General features: G+C 43.0%; 1 protein-coding gene across 1 annotated transcript in view; it reads right to left on the bottom strand.

Annotated features, from left to right (window-relative positions):
• Positions 1 to 15,116, bottom strand: part of RAI2 (retinoic acid induced 2) — a 40,925-nt gene extending 25,809 nt beyond the window's left edge. Inside the window, exon 1 of the mRNA XM_060234026.1 lies at positions 14,669 to 15,116. The gene's annotated coding sequence lies outside the window, so the exon portion shown is untranslated. The remainder of the gene's footprint in view (positions 1 to 14,668) is intronic.
• Positions 15,117 to 15,757: the final 641 nt, after the last annotated feature.

The raw sequence follows: 15,757 nt of genomic DNA, 5'->3' as shown, positions 1-15,757 counted from the left end.
GCTAATCCAAAAGGGAGGGAGCATTTCAATTTCACACTATGTTACATTTATTCATTTCTCTTAACCCTTTCCTGAAGGACCTAGGGCTCCATCCACACTGCAAGCATTCTCTTGTTTTGCATTAATTGCTGGTGTGAATGCAGAGGCATACACAAGTTTTCTGCACACTTTCCTACATCAGCAATAATTTCCCCACCACCCTCAGAGGCCTTTTTTAAAAAAGGAAGATTAGTAATTGCTATACTGCTATAATTTTTATTAATCCATCAAAAAAACCCTCTAGTAGCACAACAGGGGAAACAGTGGCTGTGAAGAGCGGACAGAAGGCTTATGGCTGTGATGCAGATGGGATCTTTGAAAATGTGCACCATCTTGTCCAGATTGCATAATAACATGTTTAGACTATTCTTTTTCCAAAAGCAGTTTTGAAAACAGCACACTGAGGAGCGTGATTAAACAATGACGTCATGTGGATTTTTTTTTAAAGGAGCACATGTAGACTTATTAGAAAAGTATCTTTGCAGAAGGTAGGGATGCCAGGCCTCCTGCTCTGTTGGGAGACCTCCCTACATGTCATTGCTTTGCCTGCCAGCACCCAAAAATGAGGGGAGGGTGAGAGCATCCACTGTTGTACAATAAAAAACCAGAACTGGCATTGTAGATGCTCTAAGAATTTTCAAAAACTCTATGTTAAAACCATGGCTTTTTGTAAACTCTAGAGCAGGGGTGCCAAACATGTGGCCTGGGGGGCTGAATCAGGTCCTCAAAGGGCTATCAGACCCTCAAGCAACTGGCTGTCATCTGCTTCCTTCTCCCTCTCTCATGTTTCCTTCTGCATAAAAATGCTTGCTTTGCAAAGTTTGCTCAATTGCACAGGAGATGCAAAGCAGCAACTCTATTTTCTTCATTGGCTTCCCCTTGAGGAGGAAGGGGGGAGAGCTTGCTTTGTCAGGCTCTCTCAATTGCACAGCAGAGCTACTGGCCAAGTCTCTCTTCCTTCTATTAGCTAAGGCTCTTCTCCCCCCTCCCCAGTCCCATGGGAAAGGAAGGAAAGAGTCAGAGTTTCCTTTGCCCAGTTCCCAGGATTCCATGGGAGAAAAACAAAGAAAGTACCTTTAAGACTAACAAGTACTAATGTTTTAAGCATGTTTTATTTTAAGGGGCTTTAAAAAAAAAAAAATCTTTAATTGTGTTTGTCTGTGTCCTTTATAAAGTTTCTACCTCTGCTACCTAATCTTAAATAGTGGCTTGGCCTGGCATGAATCGGCCCAACGAAGTCTCATTTATGTCATATCCACCCCTCATAACAGATGAGTTCGACATCCCTGAGCATATAACAATGCTAATTCTGGTTTTACTGGAAGTGATGTCAGTACACTGGTACAATGGTGGAGCACCATTTTCTCCTGGCACAGGAGGGGGAGGGGGGAGTGTGCGTTGGCTGTGTCCTGGCAATCCGAACAGAAGCATAATTTGGCCTAAAACAGGTGGGTTCAGTGGTTGATGACCAGTTATACAGCAGCTATCTATAGTACAGCTCTTACTTTCTTATATGTGTATGTTTTGTAATTGACCTGGAAATATCTAGTGCATCATTTAAAAGTTAGCACAACATACATCTGCAAGGAAATAATGCTAATACATTAGAAAAGCTTAAGTGAATGGAACCCTATTAAAAGAGTGTATGCATGCATGCATGCACATTTTTCAATCTGTGTGTGTATACAATTCATTTCCCTGTTATATTTCAGCTTATATATGTAAAAAATGAAGGAGCTTTTTGGCTGCTAAAGTATATATATCATTATAAGTTTAGCAGAGATTTATCTAGTGGAACCGGGGGTAAGGGGGGAGACATCTTTAATCAGAAATGTTTTAAATGACATTTACTTCTACCAAAGTGGGATGGCAGTACATTGTGGAAGGACATTACTAATGAAGGAACAATCAACTGGCAATATGAACTTTATGACATTCTCACACTAAAACATAGATTGATCATGTCATTTCACTATGCTGCTGTTTTGTCCTTTTCACTACTCATCTTCAGCTACCCTCTGTGCCTATCATGTTTGTTCTTCCAGTTATCTCCCCTCCCACCCAGCACCTTCTTTACCTTGCTTTCTAATGCATGGCTTCAACACCCCATCTCCATTCACCTCCTTTTAATGGTAGACTTGAATGAATGGGATAATTTACAAAAATGTGTTGTCTCATAACCAATGTTCCCTCTAAGCTGAGTGTGAGCTAGCTCACAATTTTTTAGCCTCAGGCTCATACATTTTTGTCTTAGCTCAGGAAAAATGGCCCCAGAGCAAACTAACTTATGCAGCAGTCAAATTGCCCTCTCACAACTCTAATGCCAGTAGCTCACAAAGCAGAATTTTGGCTCACAAGACTCCACAGCTTAGAGGGAGTATTGCTCATGAAAGAAAAATAAAATGTTAGTCCCTGAATATGTTCTGCTAAAGTAATAGAGTTTTCATAGTAATTTGCCTCAAAGGTCACAGTAGAGGATAATGACACAGATTTGCTTTATTTGTGCCTAGGGCTTTTTTTGGTAGAAAAGTCCAGCAGGAACTCATTCGCGTATTAGGCCACGCCCCCGGGTGCCAGCCAGCTGGAACTGCATTTCTGTGCATTCCTGCTAAAAAAAGCCGTGTCTGTGCCTATAATTTTTCCCAAGCCAGTCTGTTTTTGTTTATACATGGGAGGAGTCAAATCACATGTCTGGATGCGGCCCAGGAGCCACCCCTTGTTTCCTCTCCTATGCCCAGGTTCTGCTGCCATTAAGAACAATTCCATTATGTGGGAACACACTGAAGGGATGAAGGTTCATAACCATGCAAGCGACTGAATTAGAAACTTCACAGCACTGAAAAATTCATTTTAAACTGCTGTCCAGATGCAAAATTATTATTACTAAAGTTTCCTCCAGCACAGGGACCATTTCTTCTCACTGCAACCACAGGAAACAGAGTAGAAAGTGCTCTTATCTGGCCCATAAATATGAAGTGAGCTATTAAAGGATACACAAGACCTAGTCAGTTTGGCACCAGACACCTTCTGCAATAGATAATTCAGCCAAAGGGAGGCCTTGGTATGGATGAAGAAGAGGGGCATTTCTCAATTGGAGAACACATAATTGCTTATATAGATGACACAAGTTACATCTTTGTTCCTCAGGCATGACTGGGGAAACTGGGAAAACTGTGTACATAACTGGAAAGCTGTCTATATGCATCTATCCATCAATATAAACAGTACTTGATTAAGAAGACAAAGATGCACACAGGACAGTTCCATGCATCAACAGTCCTATGGAGCCAAGCCTATGAATCTCTTATGAACACCACTGGTTCTCACAACACTGTATCCTGAATACAGCTAACTAATCTGTGACAGCTAAGAAGTCTGTGATGAGAACCTCCAGTGCCTAGAGAAGTGAACATAGGAAGGAGTGGAATGAACTGTATATATTACACAAAGATCATGAATTTGATAACCACCTTGGGGAACCTGAATTGGGTTGAAAGCTGGCATAGAACTGTATTAAATACATTCTTAAATAAATAGCCAGTTTCTCCATAATAACTAGAGTTTGAAGCCATGGTTTTAACCTTGGCCAAGAGAGAATTAGTTAGTCTTAGCCATGTCTCAGATCACATCTGCAGCCAAAGTTAAGTCTGTCAAGGAAAAGCAGAGTGTCAGTCATGACAGAGATGGAAAGAAGGAAGAAGGGGAGCATGCATTCCTGAGGCTGGCTTCCAATGCACAAATCATGGTTTGAAGGGAGGGAAGCATGGAGTTCAGAAGCCCTAATTCTGCAACATGCCCAGGCCTTGAATTCAGCAGGAGCTCACAGGAGCACAGCTCTTGAACCTTTCTGAGGGTTCCTCCTCCGCCTCTCCACCTACCTTGTCCTTTGAATAGTAGGTGCAGCTCCATAACCTGGATTAGGAGAGCAGGCAGCCAGCCACCAGGAGCTTTGCCACGCCTCCAGCAGCCCTTATTAACCCCTGTGCCATCCTTTCACTTCTTATGTGATTTTGGGTGGCGGGTGGCTTACTGGCCTTTTAACTGTTGTGGGGTGGTGGCCAAGGAGAGCCCCAGATGAGGAAGGCCTGCTTAAACTGGCTGGATCTCTAGCCAGCCCAAACAGGCCTTGCTTGCCTGAGGCTCTCCTTTCTTGCATTGGGTTGCTTTTGGCTGGTGGAGGGGTTATGCTAATGAGCCTCACAACCTACATTTCTACAAAATGATCCCTAAACATGCCTCAAAGTCTCAGACAGTTTCGCCAAAGGAAAACACTATATTACATTAAAAGTTAATACTGCAATAATTCTGATGGAGATGTATACTTTTTCAAAAGAAGAAAGAAACATGAGATTCTTTACTGCTTTGCATTTAGCTAACAGAGAGCAATATATATTTTTTACTTTTTTTAAAAATTTCTCTGGCTGTTTAAAAATCTAAGCAGATTAAACACTGTTAAGACTAAAAAGTCCCAAGAGGGGTAAATATTGCTGACTGTCATTAGTCACCCATAATTTCTTCAGTTCAGGATAGTAATAGTAGGACACAAAGTTTCCTGACTGTGAAATATAACTAGTTCATGAATAACTCAGTAACATATTCCAGATGGCTCAAACAAGTGAATCACACCCTATGTAACAGTGGATAAGAGGAAAAAAGCCAGAATTTACCACAGACGGTGCATTTAGACAGATTAACCAACAAGCATGAAAGCAAAACCAAGTACAGTAAACCTGGCCTCAAGCAGCCTAATTTTCTTGGCTCCTCAATCACTCATCTCCTTTCTTGTTACAGCATCTCATTCTAACCATAACAAACAAAAATTCCATTCCACTAGGGAAGGAAGAGGTCATGAAGACGATGCATGAAAAACCAAAAGTTCATTAGCTCAAAACATCTAGAAAATGAAGGAACCCATGTGTGAAGCAAAGTCATTAAAATATATTATGGGACAACTTTTGTATTTATTGTGGGTATCATTAAGCTAAAAATAGTTGAGTTTTATCTGCCCAGTATCTGAATTCCCTACTTCCAGGTTTTAATCCATATTCAGCCATCTAACTTTATTAATCCATATTTAGCCTTCTGACCTTATTATGACCTCCAGAAAGCATAAAAACTCTTCTCCAGATTACATCTTTGAACCTATGCCATAGAAAGCACATTACAGCATTAGTGTATACACTGCTATACTGCCACAAGTTGATGGCATCCCTTTGATTCCAAACATTTCAAGGCTGGGGTGGAATAAAACTGTGTTTCTTTAAAACTACAATGTGGAATCCATGTTTTCAAAAACAGAAACAAACATCTCTCTCTCTCTCTCACACACACACACACACTCACATAGGTGGGATCAGGGATATGGCAAAGTGGGAAGGGCAGATAACTTTTCCAAACCATTCTGTTGCCCTGACCTCAAATGCCCATGAAAACTCTTACTGCTCCATTAGGGAAATATGCAGCTAACAGGTATGGCAGCTCTGAGGAGCTGCCTTAGATCAGGACAAAGTGCAAAGAAAAATAAATTTCCCAAGTAGATATACTGAAATTCTGTCCCCAGATAATTCTCATCTGGCTTGACATGCAGGCAAAACATCCACTTAATGAAATTATGAAAATTTGATCAGAATCAATTTTCTTGACTTTCTCTCTGATATTTCCAGGATATATACTCTGTATGTGTGTATGCAGCAGGAGTTTCCTTCCAGGAAGGAACCTGGCTTTCCGAGAATCTCTGGTCACCTCAAGCAGTTACATTTCATGATCATACAAGTAATCACACTATCCTTCAAAATGCTGTGCTAGCAGCACCGATATAAGACCTGAGTTTGTTTCTCCTCTGCTACAGGTTCAGCATGTCCAGGGGCACAAGCCAAAGACCAATAAGCCCTTCAGTTCTTAGCCTGAGGGCTGTACTGAACTGCAAGGAAGATCCACTGAGAGAGAGACCTGCTTTATATTCACATACACACCATTTGTTTCTTTTATATTTTTATTGTAAGTCACCTTGGGTTCCTATTAGGAAGAAAAGTGGGATATACACAAACAAACATCTGAGAAGAGAACTGCATCACAACTGCAACAAACAGGCTGCACCTATTTTATTTACTTCATTTATAACCCCCATTTATTCTCAATGAGTACCCAAGCAGTTTACAGCATCTACCATTTTTATACTCTCAGCAATGCTTTCAGTTATGTTAGGCTGACTGTGTATGACTAGCCCGAGGTTATCTAGCAAACTTCCATGACAGAATAAGGATTTGAACCTTGGTTGCCTAGATTCTGGTCTATCACAGTACTAGGAAGCTACATGTCATTTGTGGTTCTTAGCATTATTTGCCAATATGACACTTTCCCTATTTTCCAGCATATAAGGCCATTGTCCAATGGGGTTATGGTTACCACCTTCAGACACTGCAGGGACAGCAGGAGGGGTAAGCTGTGGGCCAGAGACAAAGAGCTCAACCCTTCTAACAACCTCCCACCTTCTTCCACAACCTCCACGCTTTCATCCCAACATCCAGACATCAGAGCAAGCTGGCTACAGAAAAGAGAAAGTAAAACCACCACCAGGGCAGCCACTCAGAAAAACAACAAGCTGGTCACAATCAGGTAGTGATAGTTTAAGGCTCCGTTCTCTGTGATCAGTTTCCTCTATTCCAAAGCCTTGGAAATCTCATTTTTTTTTGTATAAACTTCTATAACTCATGCTGTGGAGAATGAGAAAGCAGAGCAGAAGCCCTTCCACTCATTCCAGATACACAAGGGCTTGCTAAGAGTCAAGAGCAATGGGGGTAGATAACCCTATATTTCAGGGGTGGCCAACAGTAGCTCTCCAGATGCTGGCTGGGGCTGATGGGATTTGTAGGCAAAAAAAAAATCTGGAGAGCTACCGTTGGCCACCCCTGCTATATTTATTACTTAGAAATACATAATTACCTTCAGAAGGATTCTATCGCCCATTTCCCCAAAAAAACTATCAACCACTATCCTGAATAAGAGCTGCAACAATTAAATCTGCACCACCAACACAGTATTTTCAAACCAGAGTAATATAAGAGCATTGTTAGATGCTACTTGGGCTTGCAGAAAAAGAAAATTTGGTCCAAAACAGTTAGCAATAATTATGTGGGTTATCAAGGAAAATGGCTACAGTGGTATCTGAATGCACACCAATTGTGATGTATGTGTCTTTAAGTAGGAATATCTCCATCCCATTGTTATGTATTTAACTTGCTTAGAGTGGAATGGTCACAGAACTCTCCTGCTATAGTTGTTTGTTGTTGGTTCCCCTTCCTTGTGTTCCATCCTTGCCAATAAAACTGTTCTGTAAACAACTTGCTGTTGCTGTTCATTGTTCCAAGGTGCCAGACCTTGGAATCAGGAGTGGGATTGTTTTTGACCTCCACCTCTGCTTGTTTTAACTGGTTACCTTGCAGAAAATTGGAAGGTGTGGGAGCAGGCTTTTCATTTCTATTTGGTTGCTATTGGAATTGATAATGCACCAGATAAGAGCAATGCATGCTCTTACAATTACAACGGTACCAGCTTAGTGTGCAGTATACTCCTGGTAAGCACATGTATCTAGCTGATACCTTATCAAGAGCTACAGTGGATCCCCCAACAAATGATGAGGAAGAAAAAGTGGTACATGAAGTAGAAGTAATAGAGGCATGCCCAGTAGGGCTAGAGGTCATACAGGAAGCTACAAAGCAAGATGAACATCTCCAGTTGGTAATGAATTTCATAAAGATAGGTTGGCCACAATACTATAAGGATGTTTCTGCATCTATAAAATTCTTTTGGGCCATCTTTTGGGATATATTGCATAATGAAGATGGTATTTTATATGTTGGTGAGAAATTCTCATGTCCTTGAGACAAAGCATACTAGCTCAACTTCATGAATTGCATCAAGGGATGCAGAGAACTAAGGCCCGGGCAAAGGGGCTAATATATTGGCCTGGTATGTGTGCTGATATTGAACAGCTTGTTATAAATTGCTCTGTGTGTGCCAAATGTGCTGTAAAAAATCAAAAAGAGCCACTAATACCCCATGAGATTACAGATCTCCCATGAGAAAAAGTGGGTGTAGACATTTTTTAATATCAGTCCTCTCCATTTCTTATTATAGTGGATTATTTATCAAAGTACCCAGAAGTACTGGCATTGCCAGACAAAACTGCAGGAACAGTGATTCTTAGGTTAAAGACAGTGTTTGCACACCATGGAATTCAAGGAAGGTAATAAGTGACAACATGCCATTTGCTAGTAAAGAGTGTAGACAATTTGCCCAGGAGTGGGCATTTAAACAATCTTTTAATTGTCCTGGATATATCCTAGATCAAATGGGATGGTAGAGAAGGCTATCTGCTCCATAAAACAGCTAATAAGAAAAGTAGAACATTCAAAAGGGGACATACATCTTGCATTATTGGAATATCATAATACTGCTGTTACAGAAATGAAATACTAATGCGTAGAATGTTGAGGAGTAAATTACCAGCATCTAAGCAGAGATTATGTTCCCAAATACCAAGTGGAGTAAAGGAAACTCTACAGGAAATCCAGGACACAGAAACACTTCCATGATCGAACAGCAAAGCTGCTTAGGCCATTGAACAAAGGAGATGAGGTGTGGGTAGAGGGTAATAAGCAGTGGTGTCCTGCAGTAGTAATGGAGCAATGTGAACAACCTCGTACATATAGGGTACAGACTTCTGATGGTAGAAGTTATCGGCACAATAGAGTTCATCTTAGATGCAATTTAAGAGAAGAACAGAGGAGACAGAAGAGGTATGTATGATAGTCAAACAACAAAAAGAGAAAATGAATTCAATAGGGAACAGGGATAGGAAAAGAAGGTGTTGGGAGAACCAGATAGTTTTCAGGAGAGATATGATACTCAAGCAACAGAAAAGGAAAATTAAGAACTGAATAGTTTTCAGAGGAGAAACGATCCCTAGGTGTGTGACATCTTATGTAGGTGTGTATTCTCTCCAGAGAGATACACACCATAAATCTGAAATCAGTATTTTTACGTTGTTATATTCTTGTACCTTACTGTCACATTGGTTATATGAAGTTTTATTGTAGAATGTTATATAAAATATATGTTAATCATCAATTGTTTAACAGTTAGTTCAAATGTCTTTTTTGTATCTTTGAAGAAGAGATGTGATGTATGTGTCTTTAAGTAGGAGGGTCTCCATGCCATTGTTACATATTTAACTTGTTTCCAGTGGGATGGTCACAGAAGTCTCCTGCTATAAATTGTTTGTTGTTGGCTCTCCTTCATGCTGTTTTGTCTTTGCCAATAAAACTGTTCTGTAAACAACAACTCTGTGTTGTTGTATATTGTTCCTAAGTGCCAGACACTACACCAATATTCCCTCTAAGCTGAGTCAGTATGAGCTAGTTCACAGTTTTTTAACCTCCAGCTCACACATTTTTGTCTTAACTCAGGAAAGATGGCCCCAGAGCAAACTAATTTATTCAGTAACTCACAACTATAATACCAGTACCTCACAATGTAGAATTTTTGCTCACAAGACTCCACAGTTTAGAGGGAGCATTGATGCAGACTATAAAATAGTTTGATTTAAAAACAAAATAATTCACAGTTAAGGCAGCCCATTTTCCACTCCATCTTTCTGTTCAACAAGGAAAAACAAAAACATTCATCCATTACTGTGCCATTACAAGAAATTCTGCAGGCTCCAATTCTTGTTCTCTGTTTCTTGCTCAGCAGTTGTTCTAGAAAACCATTTTAGATAGAGTTGCCAGCTTCCCTCCTGCCACTAGCAGGGGATGAGAGGACAGAGGTGCCACATTCATGTTGGGAAACTCCTGGAGATCTGGGAACAGAGCCTGGGGAGGACAGGGACCTCAGTGAGGTACAATGCCACAGAGCACTCATTTTTCTCCAGCCATCCTCCAAAGCGGCCATTTTTTCTCCAGGCCAACTGATCTATTTAGCCTTTAAATGTGCTGTAATTCAGGTAGCATTCCCATTCCCCAGGGTGAAGAAAACCAGAGCGTCACCACACAGGGCCCCCAATGTGATGATGACATCACTTTTGTGTGATGTCATAGTGTTGGGGATGTTGTGTAAGGACGTTGCTGCTTGGGGCAAAGCCCTGACCCTCCCAGATCACTTCCTGTACCCCCTGTCAGTGAGTCATGGTGACTTGGCAACCCTAATTCCAGAGGATCCTCAGGTCCCATTGGAGGCTGGCATCTCTAATTTCAGCTCAGGAGAGCTAGTTAAGTGCAATGTTCCCTCTAAGCTGGAGAGTTTTGTGAGAAAAATTCTACTTTGTGAGCTACTGACATTAAAGTTGTGAGCTACTGCATAAATTAGTGTGCTCTGGGATCATCCTTCCTTAGCTAAGACAAAAATGTGTGAGCTGGAGGCTAAAAATCTGTGAGCTTGCTCACACTAACTCAGAGGGAACACTGGTTAGGTGCAGTGGTTAGGAATACAGATTCTAATCTGGGAGAACCGGGTTTGATTTCCTACTTCTTCACATGTACCAGTTGAGTGACCTTGAGTTAGTCACAGTTCTCAAAAGAGCTGCTCTCTCCAGAGCAGTTCTCAAAAGAGCTCTCTCAGCTCCACCTATTTCACAGGGTGTCTGTTGTGGGGTAAGGAAAGGAAAGGAGACTGTAAAATACTCTGAGACTCCAAGTGAAGGGCAGAGTATAAATCCACTCTTTTCTCTTCTTCTTTTCTAACTGCAGACTTACTAATGCACAAAACCAAAGCACTTTCAATCTTAAACATTTCCTTGCCTATAAATCCCCTTAAATTTCAACAGATTTGAGCAAGCCCACCTAGCACCACAGCCTAGTAGTCCAAATCCAATTCAGCCTATCCAGAAGAAGGTCCCATTGAGTTTTATGCTAAACACACATACACTGCTGTGCCTCACAGCTTTGAATACCATAACCTAATTAACCTTACACAGCCTTACATGCTCATTCTATCAACTTCTCTCAGAACTTTCTGGAATATATGAAGCACATTCTACTTTTTATCCTGTCCTTTTACAGCTTTTGTGGCAGATGGGCTGGCATTAGGAGGGGTTCAGAAATGAGTGTCTTCTGAGGAAGGGGTGGGCCTCAAGAACCCTAAAATCTTATCTTCTCACAGGGATCTATCTAGTAGCACCACTATTATTACCATTGTATGAGAAACAAGGTGAGAGGACCATTTGTCTATCTGTAGTGTAATGAACCAGGGTTTTGTGATGGCAGGGGTAGAATTAAAGTTCCTGGCAGTGACAAACTAAGTGTCACAGGGTGGTATGACAAGGGGAAATCTCTGGCTGCCAGAGGTTGACGCATGCCTGTCAGAGAAAAAGAAAACAGAGGATTCAGCTAAGCAACAGACAAGAACTTTAAGAGAGCAGACTGCAGGATGCATAGGAAAGGTGATTTGGAACAGAGACTGTAAAGGTTTGGAAATAAGAATTTAAATTTGCAATTTTAAATACATTTTCTTGCGAGTAAAAGCCAGTTTACTTTTAGTTTACTTCTGAGTAAACATGCTTTGGATTTCACTGGGAAATGAAGCAGAACAAACAGAATGAATAGGTAGATGCAGCTGTCGCCAGGACCTGCAGACCAGAGGAAGACTTAATGTCATACTGTATATTGATTTGAAATAACCAACTAAATTTTTTGTTATAGGCCAAAGTAATACCACATGTATCCCCATGTGTGTTTAGCACCTTCTGGCAGTCACTCATATGATTTATGTAAAAGTAATTGGGGTTAAATTTTTGCCACATAAAAATCTTTACATCCAAGCTTAACTTTGCAACCTAGAAACATCTGAAATAAACAAACCCACATGCCATTTAATGAGGCCCAGGCAGCTGGGTCTAATTAGGACCACTTTAATTCTCTTGAAACACTTTTCTACAGATTACTATCCTTATGTCTTTAAACCAGTCCTGTCTTGGGGAGCCAGCAGGTAGAGAAAATTCCTCTTTTAAAAAGCAAGATAACAATTTCCCATCTTTGACCTTTTCCCCTGATACTAAGAACAGTTTCCATTCTCTCACTAATTAATGTTGCTGATTACTATAAAAATAAAATTTGAATAAGTATGTATGCTCACAAATTTCCTTCAGTATTAAATATTGCACTTTCACCTAGAGAAACATCTTTAAAAAGTCAGAGATTTACCACATTAAAATGGATTTAAAATTTTTGTATCATATGAGAATTCATTCAGTGCTGCCATTCCAGATAACCCATTCTTTGCGACTATGAAATCACCCTAGATTTCTTGAAGAACTTCTATTCTCTCTCTCACACACACACAGGCCAAAAAAATTAACTTTGATCTTATGTAGCTTTGAGAGTCCTAGTGAGGCCCCTAGTGGAGATCTCAGCTTATCACATTGACATTTTGTTCAGTATATTGGAAAAAATGAATGGAGTTTTAAGAAGCTAATTTTTCTTGTAGATTCTAGAAAATCTGAAAGAACATAATTCCTGTCCTGCATACAGATTTCTTATTAGAGGTATATCTGGTCTACCGTTGCTTACCACTAATCTGCTTCTTTCCCCCTTTCCCTTGCATTTGCAGATGCAAGGCAGTAAAAACTACACACATTTTTAAAAGGCTGGGGTGAGGGAGACAGACCTGAGCCAACACTGAAGATGGGAACTTTCCATAAATCAGCACACACAAAAATGCCTACAAACCTATTCTTTTAAACTATTTCCCTTAGAAAAGGGGGTGCGTAAAAACAGGAGAAGACTAAATAACCCATCAATTAGAGTTCATAGGATCATACAGGAATTTTGAGATGCAAATAATAATAAAATATTTTATCTTCTAGGCAGTCTGCATCTAATCAAAGGTAATTACTGTGAAATACTGACAAACAAAATGTTTTATGAAAAGACGAAGATTTTAGTCCTGACAATGTGACAAACTGCATGTATACTAAGAACTCTTGCATGTAGAACCTGGACCCGCATAAAGCCTCCACAGAAATATTTACACATGCTCCAGTAATCAAGATAATAATGTGCTTTCAAAACCCGAAACACAGGAAAAACACAATCCTACAATTACCGTGTCAAAAAAAATCCACAAGAGGTGGCAAAAGCAGCACAGGTTTATTTTTCTATTGAGTAACTGTAACAATGAGCTGCAATTGTTAAAAAGGATTTGCCATAAGAAAATGTCTTTGCAATGATGATTAAAGCCTGTCAGGTTGTGTGTGTGTTTTTTAAAATTAAGTATTCTTAAATGAACTTTGCTTTAGATCAGGGACTATTCAAATCAGTATTACTAATGAGATGATGGAAGGTAGTATCTCTGGTGTTGTGTTACTGCTTCCCCCACATCACTATTTTAAAGAATTTTCAGGGAGAGATCTATATACCCATAAATCTGCACTGGATCCCTGTCCCTCTCTTTTGTCATCGTTTACATACCATGTCACTCTCTGTCCAAAACCCACTCTTGGGACCTCAGCAATTGAAACACAAAGCAGCAGCTGTTTGGCAACATTTCTAACCCTAAACAGCAAAGCCAATGAGATTTCATTCCATGGAACATGCAGGCTTCCTTCAAAGCTGGATGGAAACAATAGCCACGTTTTGTAAAAATGGGGAATGCAGTGGAAAAAAGAACCACATCAACCCAAATGTGTCTGTCAACTTTTATCCATATAATACGGCCATAAGAAATACAGACCCTAAGCAGCTTTAAGGCTGCCTACTGAAAGGCAACCAATAGATGTCTTTCTTTTTAAAACAGAGGTCGGGTTCAGTCATTCCTGGTACATTTGGAGCGCTCAATCTCTCGTCTTCCCGGTGCCGCACCATTTCAAAGAACCAGTCTTGCCAGGCCCAACACATGAAGACTGCGGGTCCAATTTGGGACTGCTACATGAAAGTCACAACGAGGCGTACAGTCGAAGAATAGCAGCACGGCCCTCCCCCCGCCCAAACGATTTAGCAAAACACAACTTCACATCACACCGCGACATTGGTCGCCTTTCCGAAGCAGCCGGTGCATGTCTCAAGCATCCGTCGCTAAGGTGCGTGCAGCTAAACCCGTCAGATGGCAATATGGATGCTTCACAACAACCTCTCCCCTCATGTACCGAACTGGACGCAAATCAGCCTTAAAATACAGGGGGAAGGGCCTGTCCCCCCTTCCCCTCCCCGGAGGCCACATTTGCGGCCCCCTCCCTATGATGAGACAAACATGACTTGGCCTTCCCACAGCTCCCCCCCCCCCCCCCAATAACACACACACACACGTCTACCCCTACAAAGCGTCCTCCGCCGCAGAGCCGGGCACGTTCGTTGCCATCGCTGGCTCGTGCAGCCCTCCCGGGGCTCCAGCAACCTGTCACCCGGCTGCAGCACGCCTCGCATCGCCCTCCGGGGCTTCCCAACTCCAGCGAGCTCCCCGGCTCGTCACCAGGCAAATCTGCTCCCCCCCCCCCGCCGCCTTCAGCCCTCCCCCGGTCCACGCGCAGAGCGATCGCGGGGGGGGGGCGGGGGGAGAGGGCTGCTACAGCTGCGTATCTCCCGGGTCTTTCCTGCAGCTTAGCGGCTTCCCCATCTGTTCCCGACCGGAGAGCTTTTACCTCGGTCTCTTCGGCTTGCGTCGCCCTAGCTGGGCTCCATGGGCCAGGCAGGCTGCCTCGGAAAAGGGTGGCAGGCAGCCTCTTCGCCTCCCTCTGAGTGCAGCTGCAGCAGAGGCGGCCGAGGGGAAGGTCCCCTCCCGGACCCGCGCCCTTGCCAGGCTCTACCGCTGCTTCTCCGCCCGACTGGCAGCTTGGAGCCGCTCCAGCGCCGCCTTCTCTTCCCCTCTGGCGTCCGGGTATCCCTGGTATCTGTCTCCCCTGCGCTGAGGGGAGAGGGAGAGGGAGAGGAGGGGCGGGGCAGGGCAGGAGGAAGCAGAGTTGTGCCCGCCTCCAGGGCGCGCGGAGCAGGAGGGAGGGTCACCGCTCCCGCCTCTTCCCAAATTGCTGCTGGGTGGCTTAAGGCGCATGCCCATCCCCGGGACGGCATCACGCGACACGCCTCGGCAGCGCTCAAGCTGGCACGCGCCGTCCTTTATCAGGCAGCCCAAGGACACGGGGGGGGGGGGGGGAGAGGAGGTGTGCTGCGCGCGAGGAAGCCGGCGGACTCTCGGCCGCAGAAGCGGCGCAAAGTGAAGACGGCCGGGAATGCCTCCTGGCAGCAAAAGGGAAGAGGCTGACCTTGAGGGAAGGGGACTGTGACAGTCGGGGGGAAAGCGACGTGGCCGCAAGAGCTGAGATATTTGCGGCGCCCCGCAGCCAGGGCGAGGCGTCGGAGCTGCAAGATTGTGCCTGCCCTCCCTTCGGTTCAGTTGAATTCGTTGGAGGTGGGGAAGCCTCTGCTACGATGGGGCTGCACGGAATCCCTCACATGGCGAGGGTGGGCTATGCCGGGCCATGGCGAAGGAATCTCGTAGGCGCATGTGCAAAGAATTCGCTCTTTATTGCTCTGAGTTTCGAAGGCTGAGCCCTCCCACAAAGCAGTACCGGGGCGGGGGGGGGGGGCAAAATGTGAGTGCGACTGAAGGATGGATGTATAAATATTGGACAAACAGAAACAAGAAATTTTTATCATATTACAACCTGCCGTAAACTCACGGGAACGCAGCAGTATGCCATCCCCACCTGGCAAAGGTCGCACTGTTGGAGAGT

Source organism: Heteronotia binoei, chromosome 3 (assembly GCF_032191835.1).
Source record: "Heteronotia binoei isolate CCM8104 ecotype False Entrance Well chromosome 3, APGP_CSIRO_Hbin_v1, whole genome shotgun sequence".
In the NCBI taxonomy this organism is placed as follows: Eukaryota; Metazoa; Chordata; class Lepidosauria; order Squamata; family Gekkonidae; genus Heteronotia; species Heteronotia binoei.
This window is presented reverse-complemented; position numbering and strand designations above follow the sequence as displayed.